The sequence below is a fragment of the Meriones unguiculatus genome, chromosome 11 (assembly GCF_030254825.1).
Source record: "Meriones unguiculatus strain TT.TT164.6M chromosome 11, Bangor_MerUng_6.1, whole genome shotgun sequence".
Lineage (NCBI taxonomy): Eukaryota > Metazoa > Chordata > Mammalia > Rodentia > Muridae > Meriones > Meriones unguiculatus.
The window spans coordinates 50948750-50958796 of NC_083359.1; the positions used below are offsets into that span (position 1 = coordinate 50948750).

General features: G+C 47.7%; 1 long non-coding RNA gene across 1 annotated transcript; it reads left to right on the forward strand.

Moving 5' to 3' along the window:
* Positions 1-291: 291 nt before the first annotated feature.
* LOC132646351 (uncharacterized) lies at positions 292-8385 on the forward strand. Its single transcript, XR_009584540.1, has 2 exons — positions 292-814; positions 1454-8385. It is a non-coding gene; the product is annotated as an uncharacterized LOC132646351 (long non-coding RNA).
* The last annotated feature ends 1662 nt before the right edge of the window (positions 8386-10047 follow it).

The following is a 10047-nucleotide window of genomic DNA, read 5'->3' on the forward strand; positions in this document are numbered from 1 at the left end:
AGGAGTCCATGTGGCCATGCTCCTCCCCACGTTGCCAACCTCAGCCTTCACCACTCTCTCTTAGCCCACTCTGTCCCTGCACAGATACATAATCTGTTCCTCTCACACATCAGCTCTTTTCTGACCCTGGGCCTTTGCAAATACTATTCTGCCTGGAATACTATTTATTCCTCCTGTCCTCTTGCAGGGTTAATGCCTTCTGAGCCTATATGTCCCAAACTCAAAGGCCAACATAGTATTCAGTTGTTCATGTGATGGCTTTTGGCCCATCCTGCAGAGTTCCCACTCTCCTTTTCCTCAGCATTTGCCATGCGCAGGCTCTGCATGTGCTCAAGGCCCAGTGGGCATTCACTCTTTGTTTATAAATGACAGCTGTGGTGACAGGTTCCTTACCTGCACATAAGGTTTTGAGCCACAGTGAGACATGAGACATTTACAACCATTCTCCACCCCAGCCGGGTTCCCATGTGGCATTCTGGGAGTGAGCACAACATCCAGTCTTCATGCATCATTCCAACCCCTATTGTGTCTGGATGTCCAGTGCCATTTGCTGAGACCTTGCAGAGAAATGGAAGCCACAGCCATCACCAGAGCTAAGACACCTTGTGATCTTGCTGGGAGCCACCACCACTTGGCAGCACTCTTCCTGGCCAAACCCTAGATACTCTTCCTTCCAGATCTGCACACTTTTTGATGAAGACCGAAGTCTGAAAACTCCTGTCTGCACAGAATGTGAGTGACTCCTCTGTGAAGTCCCTTCTTTCAGCACTAGTGGACACCGATGCTCGCTGGGAAATTCAACCTCAACCAGATGGTACCTTTGTGCCTTTCCCCTCTCTCCACAGATGTGGGGTGGCCAGCAGTCACTCAGCAGCTGTGACAGGTGTAGGTGATACATAGCATTCCCCACTCCTGACCCCACCCCACCCCAAAGCAGCCTTCCTCACAGCTGGACTCTGGCACCAGCACAGCCCATGCGATATGATGGTTTGTGAGCTGTGTTCCCTCAGGCAAATCACTTAACCTGGCCCTCAGTTTTCTCCCAAAAAATAGATCAGAGGGAGCTGGCCTAATGGCACATGCCTTTAGTACCAGTACTTGGGAGGAAGAGGCAGGAGGATCTCTGAGTTCTATGCCAGCTTGGTCAGTCCTGGACAGTCAGAACTGTGTGGAAAAACCTTGTCTCAAAAAAAAAAAAAAAAAGAGAAAGAAAAGAGAAAAAAGGCAGTGAGGGAGGGAGGAAGGAAGGAAGGAAGGAAAGAAGGAAGGAAGGAAGGAAGGAAGGAAGGAAGGAAGGAGGGAGGGAGGGAGGGAGGGAGGGAGGAAGGAAGGAAGGAAGGAAGGAAGGAAGGAAAGAAAGAGTGCCCTTGACAGATGCAGCAGCTTTAGTAGTTTACACAGAGCCTAGCTCAGTAAATGTCTAAAAATATTTTTATTGCATTTTCCTTTAAAGCTTCAGAAGCAATACATGCCCCTGAAACAAGCCAGTCAGCAGAGACGGAACAAAAGAAATGTGGTCTTCTACCCTTCAACCTCGCGGCTTCCCAGATTGCCTCTGGCATGATGTCCCCAGGAGGAGACAGCCAGGCTCTTCCTTCCACCCTGGTCTCTCCCGAAGCTGTTGGCTCTTTCAAGTGTGTGCTTTGTTTCACATATACATGCCCTTTTCCAGGTTAATACAACACAAATTATTCCCTTGTGGCTTCAACTCAGTGTAGGCCCTGCTGCTGGACACATGGGTTGTCTCCAGTCCTTCCCTTTCTGGCAAAGCAGCCTTGACCTATCTCCTTTCTCTATGAACAGTCCCTAGAGTGTACACAGGGCCAAGGGTGCAGTTTCAATTTAATAGAAGTGGTTGGCTATGTAAGTGTGTGTTGAATGACTGATTTTGAATAGCTCTGAACGTATTCAGTTGCCTGAAGAAGGCCCACGTGGCCTTGACAGCAGAAAGGATGCCCATTCCTGTTTGTTATTGGTCGTTTTTTGTCTTCCTTCCTTCTTTTCTTTCCTTCTTTATTTCTTTCTGTTTCAGACACAGGGTCAATATACAGCCTTGGTTGGCCTGGAACTCATTATGTAAACCAGGCTGGTCTCAAACTTAGAGCGATCTCCTTGCCTTTGGTTCCCATGTGCTGAGATTAAAGCCCAATTTGTCTTTGACTCTTAACCATACTGGGGATTAACCTCAGGGCTAGTAAGTGCTCTGGCACTGAGCTTGTATCCTCTGCCGTCTTCTTACTCTAATTTTGAGGTAGGCTCTACTAAGTTTCCCAGCTTGGCCTTCAGCTCACTATGCATTCCCAGGCAGGCCTTATCATGATCCTCCTGATTCAGCTTCCTGAATTGGTGAGTGTTGGCCACCATCAGTCTCATTCCTGTTAATGATAAGGATGTGCTTCAATCTCAGTGCAAGTATGCTTCCCTCTTGTCCTAGCTGGAACTTCTGGGATGAAGGCAGGAAGGTCAGAGATTCAAGGCCATCTGTAACAGAAGTTTTGGGTTCTTTGTCAACTCAGTTATGTTATGTAAATACGTTTTTGTTTTAATCCCAAGTGTGGGATTTTAGTTGGGCTATAGTTTGTCCACATCTGTTAATTGCCAGAAAGAGATGGCATGGTATGTGGCGTTGGTGTGTGGGGTATAGCAGTTTGGAGAGACCTGAGAGACGGACAGATGGTATGGCAGTTTGGAGCAGACAGACGGAGAGAAATGCTTTGGGATGCAGTGTCTTGAAGGAGACTGCTGGGTGGGTCTTGACAGATTGGTACAGAGCCCTAAAAAAACCCTCTCGACCCTAAACAGCCCGGAGAAGTAAAGGGGCCCTCTCTCCCCACTAACCTTATCTCTCCTACAAAGGATTGGGAGGTTGGAAGAGAGGCTGAGGCCTAAACACCCCAAATAAAGTACAGTTTTAAAAACGAGTGCTACCATCCTTGGCTATATAGAGAGTTCAAGGCCAGGTTGGGCCAAATAAAACCTGTCAAAAAAAAAAAAAAACAACAAAAAAAAAAACACAAGAGGACAGAGGGTGTGTTAGGTAGGGAAGAAGTGGGGAGACCCAGTCCTGGGGTAGGACCCCTGCTAAGGGCAGTGACATTTCTTAGTGCCAGCTTTACTTTAGGATGGAGAGGAAGGGCTGCTGGCTTGTTGCATCTTGCAGCGCTGTAAGAGGGGAGCTTACTGTTGGCTTAGTGGGCAGAGACTGTCATTCCAGCATCCCTGGTATGCCTGCCACCAGCAGGCTTCTGTACATCCTCATCTGCACCACCTCCTAGCAGCCTTCCCCACTCTGATTTGGGCCAGCCAGATGACTCTGTGGGTAAAGGCGTTGCCACCGTACACGATGATCTGAGTTCAATTCCCGGGTTCCATATAATGGAAGGAAAGAACTGACTTTTGTAGGCTGACCTCTGACCTTCACATGTGGAGTGTGAATGGGCTTATGTGCCCACATACACTCTCTTCTCACATAATAAATGCAAGTAATAAATGAATAGGTAGACAGACAGACAGGTAAAGATGGCTTGCCCTGCCACTCTCTAGGAACCTGGCTCCTCCAGAGTATAACCTTGACTTCTGCTCCCAGCCCACTCAGCACCTGCTGCTGTGGCTTACTCCTTTTCCAGCTCTGTCTCCCAGACTATAAGATGGGGTTCAGCTCACAGGGTGCAGAAATGCCTGGGTGGGCCTGTCCCCGGAAACTCCCTTACCCAGGATGCATCTAAAGTTAGGTGTGGTGGTGCACACTTTGGAACCCCAGCACTCAGGAGGTAGAGGCAGGGGGATGTAGACTCAGGAGTCAGCCTGAGCTACATAGAGAGAGGCTGTCACAAAATAAAATGGAAACAAAAACTATCCAGGTTTTTCTCATGACACTTCACTGTCTCTGACCCCTTTAATTCCCAGGCTCTGAGTGTCCCCCAGGCAACATGACGCAGACTTTAGAGACCTTGACTCTACTCATTTTTAAAAAAATTATATTTTAATCATATTCTTTCCTTCCCCTCTACTCCTCTCAGACCCTTCTCACCTCCTTGCCAACTTCCCTACTCTCCAACTTCAGTATGTCATGTAGACTAGGCTGGCCTCACACTTGCTATGAAGCTGAGAGTGACCTGAGCTCTGGGATGACAGGCATGCACCTCCACCTGGATTATCAGAGCTGGGGGTGATTATCAGGGCTTCCATGCTGGACAAACACACTGCTGCCACTGAGCCATATCCCCAGCCCCTGCTCTGTTCCTACCCTTGGCAGGTGGCTGGAATACAGTTGGCACTCAGCATTTACCATAAGCAAAGGAAAAACATTCCACACTGCTTTGAGAACAGGCCAAGGGTGAGGATGTGACCTCCAGGTTGCTGTGTCTCCACAATATTATCACAATTCCCCTTTTGACATCTGGGTTGCTTCACTAGGTTAGCCTGCCACTTCAAAGCAAGTGACCCTGAGGAAGAGGTGACATGGCTTTAGGAGAAAAGAGTGCATGTGCCCTTTCACCAGAAAACCAGTTAGGTAGGCTTGGACAGGCTGAGCCCACACGGACACTGGCCATCTTCTCTTAAGTCCTATACAGTCAAACTGGCATCTCTGTGAACATTGTTCCCCCGTAAGCACAGCACCAGATCCCAAAGTGACCGCCTTCCCCATCCTGCCTGAGCCAGTTTCCATCCATTCACTCAGCAATTATTTATTGCGTATATGTCAGGCAAAATGGAGGTCAGGCAGATACAGTGGTTATCAGTGAAGTCCCTGACTACCAGCTGTCATGGCGCCCCAAAGATGTCTACATTATAATCTAGGAACCTGTATGTCAACTATATGGCAAAGGGACTATGCAGAGGTCCTTAAGTTAGGAATTTTGAGGTTGTGTTTAATCATCTAAGTGGGCTAATGTAACCACAAGGGTTCTTACAGGGAAACGGGGATAGAGCCCACTTTCAGGAGACCTAACACCCTTTTCTGACCTCCTCAAACACTATGCATGCATGTGATCTACATATATACATGCAGGCAAAACACCCATGCACAGAAAATAAATAAATCTAAAATCTTTTTAATAATGTATTTATTTTATTTTATGTACATTGGTGTTTTGCCTGCATATAGGTCTGTGTGAGGATGTCAGATCTCCTGGAACTGGAATTACAGATAGTAGTGAACTGCCATGTGGTTCTAGGACTTGAACTTGGGTCTTCTGGAAGGGCAGCCATGGCTCTTAACCACTGAGCCATCTCCCCAGCTCCTAAATCTAAATTTTTTGAAAAATAATTTCAAAACACCCACAGCAGGCATTTTGCAAGGGTAGGCCACTCTAGGCACACAGCCAAGTCCAGCTGCACAGGCTCTGAATCCCACCAAGATCCAGCGATGCAGTGGTCTAAGAGAAGTAGCAGCAGGGCCACAAGGGCCTCAGGGAGGATCTAACGATGGCTGGACTTAGTCCAGAGTGGGGAAAGCTCCGGGGAGAGTGCACTTGTGGCTTCACTAGGGCCAGCTGAGGAGGCACGGAGGAGAGGGGATACACACCTAGACGGTGTGGTTCCCCTGCGAGCCTCTTCCCCCATTCCTGCTAGGGACACTTCTTACCATCTCCTTCCTGTGGCTTTCCACAGGAAAGCCTCCCTTCCCTGATAGGTGAGGCTAACTTCTGGTTGTTTCTCAGTCTTCTCCACTTTCCCATCAATACCCCTTCTCTGTTCCGCCGCTCCACCTCTCCCTGCACACCTGTATTCTGCAGTGCATTGGACCCGGGTCAGCGTTTGATCTTAACCACTGACCTTCCCCGTCAGCTCATGTTGCATATTGCAGGCTTGGAGATTGAGGCTCGAGACATTAAGTAACTGCAGTCCTCAGGTACTACTCCACAAAGGTTGGCTTCCTGTGTTGCTGATCCTAAAACTCCACTGTACACACAGTCTCTCCAGAGCCCCAGTCCCCACCATATCCAGGAGTCTCCCTCCCGGGTCAGTGTGAGTTTTCCTCCTGTATGCTTTCTCTGCTTTGGGTTTTTCCTAAGCAAACTAACTTAAACGAAGCCATAGCATTAATATTACTGTTGCTTGTACTGTATTGATGGGGTCTTGCTATGAACAGGCTGGTCTTGAATTCTCAGTCCTCCTGTCTTGGCTTCTCAGTGCAGGGATGACAAGCCCATGACACTATGTCCAGACCAATAAAACCGTCTGAACAGACTTCTTATGAAGCCTGCTGGTAGCCATAGCAGAAAGTAATTGCAGGGGCTGGGAAAATTAATGGTATGACAGATTACCACAGTGGTGCCTGCTATCAATCCAGCACTTAAGAGACTGAGGCAGGAGGATTACAAGTTGAAGGCCAGCCTGGGTCACACTGTGGGTTCAAGGCTAGCATGTGTTACATAGTGAAACCCTGTCTCAAAAATGACTCCCTAAAAAGCTGGATGCAGTAGTATACACACAAAATCTCAGCATTTGAGGGGTGGAGACAGGGGTATGAGGAGTTCGGGGTCAGCCTTTACTATGTAATGATTTTGAGGCCAGCCTAGGCTATCTTTGACTCTGTCTCAAACAAAAACAAACAACCCCCCCCACACACACACAACTGAACCAGAGTGGAGCAGAACCCACAACACGGAATGGAGGAAGCTGCTTATTGCGTTTGCACTTGTTGAGCTCACCAGACCCAGACGGAAGACCCTAACAAACACCAGCTGAGCCTGCCTGCTTGCAAACCAGGCAGCACAGAGGGGTGGTGTCTGGTCCAAGGTTACACATGCTGAGTGGGGTCTTCACTGCAGTCCCCGAAAGGAGGCCTTAGCAGAGAAACCCAGGCCACTGAAGAGTCTGTGACCCCAGGCTGAGTAAGTAGCTGTAGGCAAATCAGCATAGGAAAATACATCTTCCCTCCACAGGTAAATTAGGGGTGACATTTGACTTTCAAAAGCATTCACAGACAGGTGGGATGAAGGGTGAATACTTGACAGTCTCTTTGATGCTCTGACTCCTCCCTCCTTTCTTAAGCAAAGAATATGAAGCCACACATGCTTTGCACGTGTAGCAGCATCGTGCTGCCAGCACTTGAGAGGTGGAGGACTATCAGGAGCTCTAGGCCAGCCTGGGCTACATGGTGAGACCCTGTCTCAAAAACCTAAAGCCAGGCATAGTGTGGTCCATGCCTGTAATCCCAGAACCGGGGAGATGGAGACAAGGAGGATCAAGAGTTCAAGGTCATCCTCAGCGTATAACTCAGTGAGAGGCCAGCCTGAGATACATGAAACCTGGTCTCAAAAAAATAAAACAAAAGAGGGTGGTTTGCTGGACCATAGGTAATGCTGATTTGGATGAACTATCTATGGTCACTTGTGTCTTTGTGGAGATGTTAGCAGATCCTTTGCTGCCTTGTTATGGTTGTTAGCTATTGTGTTGTAGGAGTTCCTCATATATTTTTTTAAAATTACCTGTTGTGGTAGTTACCATTTGTCCCATCCAGCGGGAGTTCAACGGGTTCCTAAGGAGGGGCGAAAGAATGGTGTAGGACAGAGACACAAAGAATGGAGACCAAGTCAGTTTGTCTGATCAGGCCTCATTTATTTGAGATTTTTACCCAATTTATACAGGGAGAAGGCAGGAAAGGGGGGAGGCTAATTTACTGCTGCAGATGATAGCAAGAGTGCTTTCATGGCTTGAATATTGCACCTGCAAGATACCGTAAGGATGTTTACTTAAGATATCTCAAGGATGCTCCAAGACTAACAAACGGATGTTCTCACAAATCTGTCACCCATGACCTAGGGTCCTAGTGCAGCTGTTGATAACTTTTCCACTAATTGGCTTTGTCTCCACTAAATGACCTTTGCTCACTATTTGGCTTTGGCTTCAGTAAATAGCTTTGGCTCCCAGCAACCATTAACCACCAACTTGACACAACCTATAGTCATCTGATGAGGGAGCCTCAATGGAGGGATTGCTCAGATTAGATTGACCTGTGTTGGGTGTTGTCTTCATTGTCGGTTGATAGAGGAGAGTCCATCCCACTATGGCCAGCACCATTCATTCCTGAGGCAGGTGGTCCTAGGCTGAATAAGAAAGCTAGCTAGCCATGACCCATCAAGCAAGGCAGCAAACAGTGTTCTTCCACAGTTTTGGCCTCAAGTTCCTGCCTGAGCACCTGCTCTGATTGCCCTCAGTAACAGACTGTGACCTGAAGTAGAAACCAAATAACCCTTTTCCTCCCAGAGATGCTTTTGGTTCAAGTGCTTTATCACAGCAACAGACAGGAAACAGAAACAGCCTCTTATTAGACATGTGGCTCATGATCATGTTCTCCCACTCTGGAGATTGTATTTTTTAATGTTCATCGTTTCCTTTATTGTGCTATTTTTATAAATAAAGTTTTATTGGAACACAGCTGTTTACCTCTACATGTCCAAGGTTGCTTCTGACCTACATTGGCTACTTCACTGGCACATACATGGCACGAACAGTCCATCTCTGTGCTGCACAGAAAGCTTGCCAGCTCTTCCATCACCCTCAAGGGCAGCAGGGAACTGTGGTCAGGCATCACAGCTGATGGCAGAAGCAACAGGGTGAAGGTGATGCTAAGCAGGTTCGGTGGTGCGTGTGTAGGATCCTGATGCTCAGGAGGTTCAAGATCAGGAATCGCAGGCCAGCCTGGGCTGTGGAGTGAGAAACCTGTTTCCAGACACCATGAGCTGGGGTAGAGGTCAGCAGTAGAGTACTTCCCAAACATATGAGCACCACATATGAAAGAGCACCACAAAAAGAAAGAAAATTACAATGGGCAGAAGAGGGGGAAGAAGAGGAAAAGAAAGAAAGGGGGGTATGTCCAAGTATGAAGAGGACCTCCACTGGGACCAGTGGAGGATCTTGTCCTGTGCTGACCAAACCTCCATGAAACCAGGGTCTTGACATGGCATACACCTGACTGGGTCAGGACAGGAGGACCAGTGTCAGCTCTGGAGTTTCTACACACCTGAACCTGGGGCTGCATTCACTTCTCCTGTTCATGAGCTTACTACAAATGCATGCACACCACAGCATCTGAAGCAGAAGAGACACACAACTGATACCTCAGGTCTGTGCCTTAGTCCCTCCTCCTTTTACAGTGATTGCAAACTGCATCTTGTCTGTAGGACAAGGAGGCAGCAGGGTTACTTCTGGTAGCAAGAAACTCCCACAATGCATGGAAGCTTCTAGGAAAGGCCTCCCTGGTCAAGAATAGGACAGCCTGTGAGGTAAGAGCTGTGGGCTGGTGCCCTGTTCATTTGTTGCCAAACCTTGGACATGGAGCTTCCTCAGCTGGAGTCCTGAAGGTTGGATGGAGACAGGGGGTGGCTCAAAGAGACACTTGCCATGTGTGTCCTCAGTTACCACTGCAGCGCTATAAATGATATCTACACGATTTAACTCCCCCTGTCCCTGAGAGTGGCTGGAGAGATGGCTCAATGGTTAAGAGCACTGACTGCTCCTCCAGGAGTTCTGAGTTCATCTTAGCACCCACATATTGGCTCAAATTTATCTGTAACTGTAGTCCCATGAATTCCTATGCTCTCTTCTGGTGTGCATGCCCACATGCTGACAAAACACCCATATACATAAAATACATAAACAAACAAATCTTTAAAAAAAAAAAAGACTACTGAGTTTCCTCATATTGTCTGCTTGGAGTTGGGGAAACCTGCGCCTGGCAGCCCCCTCTCATTGCCTTCCTCCCGTACCTCGGGCTTCAGTTATAGCTGATCTCACCGAAGTGTGTGCAGCCCGAGGTTGGAGATGTTCTACCCACGTTCCCTCCACGAAGGAACTGAGACATGGAAGTCAAATGTCCTCCCTGCATTAACACAGCCAGGGCTCAAGCAAGGTTTGTTGAAAACAGATTATTTTCCTACATTATACATACTGATTATGATTTCACTTCCTTCTACCCCATCCCATCCTTCTGCTCATCCAAATCCACTCCTTTTCTGTCTCTCATTAGAAAAGAACAGGCTTCTAAGAGATAATAATAAAATATAACAAAATAAAATATAATAAGATAAAACAAAGATT